The 3017-nt window shown below is 37.5% G+C and overlaps 1 protein-coding gene across 2 annotated transcripts in view; it reads right to left on the bottom strand.

The window, feature by feature from the left end:
* LOC122061877 (probable methyltransferase PMT18) overlaps positions 1–913 on the bottom strand; it is a 3907-nt gene extending 2994 nt beyond the window's left edge. The window contains exon 1 of one of the 2 annotated variants that reach the window (XM_042625400.1): positions 465–913. The gene's annotated coding sequence lies outside the window, so the exon portion shown is untranslated. The remainder of the gene's footprint in view (positions 1–464) is intronic. The other variant, XM_042625399.1, reaches the window with a different exon arrangement.
* Positions 914–3017: the final 2104 nt, after the last annotated feature.

Here is a 3017-nt window from a genome sequence, read left to right as displayed (position 1 = left end):
CAAAAAAAAAAAACTAAAATCCATGAAACTTCAAAAAGTAAAGCAAGAGTGCTTGAAGATTGAACTCATTAAAGAACCTATGAATCGCCTTTGTTTGTGCTCCCACCCCAGTGACCCCCTCCTCTTCCAACACACACACACACAAAAGGTTTTCTTTCCTTTCTCCTCTTCCCCGGTTACGCCCAACCCTCCCAACAAAAGTTTTAAGATCGGGAATGCAAAACCGCCATCATATCTTCCTCAAGGAGTAAAACCATGGAAGAGATCCACACGCGTCTTTCAAGCGGCATCCGAAAACCCAGTTAAATATCCAGAATGAGTTCAGGAACACAGCAGGGCGCAAAACAAAATCCCAACGCCCAATACGCCCACCAGAAACCACAGAGAGGAAACACAAGGTCGCAACACCCAGAGAGTCCATCAGAAACCACACATAAAATGAATAAAATAAAGAGAATACATACCTTGTCCGATTCCCGCTTCACCCACTTTCTGCTTATCAATTTGAGATGAAAAAAAAAAAGTACAAGAAAAGAAAAGAACAATTACATATGAGATCTTTTTAATAGTTATGATCCCTGATAACCCGTGTCCGTGAACTTTTCAGAGAAGAGAGATGAAGCAGCCAATGAAGGAAAGGCTAAACTACTTCCACTCCGGAGTCCGGAGGTTTGTTGTTCGGCTGCCGTACAGTTGAAAGACCTTTCTCCCACCTCCTTTCTTCTGCTGCCTTAAACTTTGTCTCGTTCGATTATTCGATTTTGCTGGGTTATCTTTCCTTCCGTAACTTTCCTTCTTTGCGTCTGTTGTGTTTGTATTGGATGCTTTGATTGGGTCTAAAACTAATTACAGAAGGCAATCGAGGAGCATTCAAAGGAGACTCATCTGCCTCGAAAAGCTCCCCCACCGCCCCCCCCCCCTTTTTTTTTTTTTTTTTTGACTCCCTTATTAATGGATTGGATTTTTTGTCTGGCCCTTGAAAAGTTCCACTCCAAAAACCCTTTTCCCATTTTACCAAAAAATTAAAAGAAAATGAAAATCTTTTTCCCGTTGCAGGCTTTAAAGCCCGGATTTAGCGAGGCCGAGAGTGGCGTCCTCGTTTCCCTGGATTTTTATATCCTTCTTAGCAAATGCCCATTCACCAATAAGATCGGATGGAAAAACATTTCAGGAGTAGAATTGTGGTCATTTGACTCCTAAAATAGCACTTTTTTTTTTCTTTTCCGCATAAGTAGCCATGAAACAAAAGTTTTCTCTTTTTTTTTTCTTTTTTTTTGGAACAAAAAGGTTTTCACTTTTAGGCTCGCTTCGGTAACTCTATAGCTATTTCAGGAGTAGAACTGTGGTTATTTCATCACTTCATGCCTATTTCGCTTTGAGAATTAATAAGTACGTGTTTGCAACAGCTCAAATCATTGAGAAAAATGTCATTTAATATAAAAATTCTTTCAAACCTTTCATTTTGAAAGTCAACAAAAGAAAAAAAATTCAAAAAATTTTGAATTTAGGGAGAGAGAAGGATATAATTATGAATTTATTGAAAACTTTTATCGACTCTGAAGTCTGAACTCAAATTGCTCCTTCTTAGGCGTTTTATGTGACTATGATGCTTAGGTAATTCTGTGTTCTCATTATTTATCTCCGACTCCTACTCCCAAATCTCAATTTCGATTTCCCGTCTTCCCGAGTACACATAAATAGAGCCACTGACACTCTCATTAATCTCTCTCTCTCTCTATCTCTTCACTTTGGTTTTTGAACCGTAAGAACTCAAAATGGAAGATCAATCAATCGGTGCTTTCATTTGTCTAAAAACTCAAAACCCATTAATATCTGTGATGAACCAGGAATTAATGACTCTCTGCAACTTCCCAATAAAGATCAGTACAGAGATAAGCGCTCTATCTCCCTTCTCTTGAGATTCCAACACCGCCATGGATGGAAGGGCTGAAGAAGGAGGTCAAAAAAGAAGCTATTGGAGATGGAGCAAATAGGATTTCTTCCCTGAACGGTCCTTCCAAAGCTGGAGTAGCTAGATCAGCATTCTCTCAGACATGTTTTCAATTCAATGATCATCTCCTAGACCGCTCCACCGAGTCAAACAAGTTGGAAGCGTTGAGTAAAGAGAGCGAGAATAGCATGAAACGATGCCTTGATAGAAAATATATATGCAATACATGTATGGAGATTAGATAAGCATACGATACAATTACTACATAGATGAGAACGGCATCCCTGAATCCATGGCTAAAGCAAAATAATCTCTTGTTGCAACACGAACATCGTTGTTGATTTGGTTTACCCTTTTTTCTTTCTCACTTTAGGTTTCTCTAGTTATTCACTTAATGGGTCAGTAATAACTATTTATAAGGGGTGAGGGTAAGGATCAACCCTTCAATAAAATTAGAGTTTTCTTCCCATTAAGGAAATATATATATATCATTAAGGTGTACTAATAAAATCCAATATCTCCATAGAGATCACTTACCAATAATATTAGATCATTTATGCTTACTCTATGTATAGTCAATACCACTAAATCGGTTTTGAAAACAAATCTTAAACTATGCTAACGCACCTAATTGGAAATCTTACATGCCTCACATGGTGGGATCTCATTTCGCTTAACTTCGGTTCTGTTGTTCGCACTTACTTAGCTTCGGTTCTGTTGTTCGCACTTACTTCGATTTGGATGTGAAATTGATGAAGAAACCTCAAATAAGTTCTTATACAGATGTTTAATAGAATGTGTGAGAGAGATTGGGATGCTTGGCTCGGTCATGGAAGAAGAACATTAATAAAATCTATTTTTAAATATTAAAATTAGAGCGATTTACTTCAACCTCCCCTCGCGTTTGTCTATATTATGTCCTCCCCTTCAAATTTTGTTTCTTACATTTAAATCAAAAAATTTAACATCGTAAAAGTTGTTAATTTTAGAATACAAAAAGACATAATTACCCTTCTTCTTCTTCTTCTTCTAAGTTCTTGTATCATCAATTGGCACATTAGTTTGA

The sequence above is a fragment of the Macadamia integrifolia genome, chromosome 14, assembly GCF_013358625.1.
Source record: "Macadamia integrifolia cultivar HAES 741 chromosome 14, SCU_Mint_v3, whole genome shotgun sequence".
NCBI lineage: Eukaryota > Viridiplantae > Streptophyta > Magnoliopsida > Proteales > Proteaceae > Macadamia > Macadamia integrifolia.
This window is presented reverse-complemented; position numbering and strand designations above follow the sequence as displayed.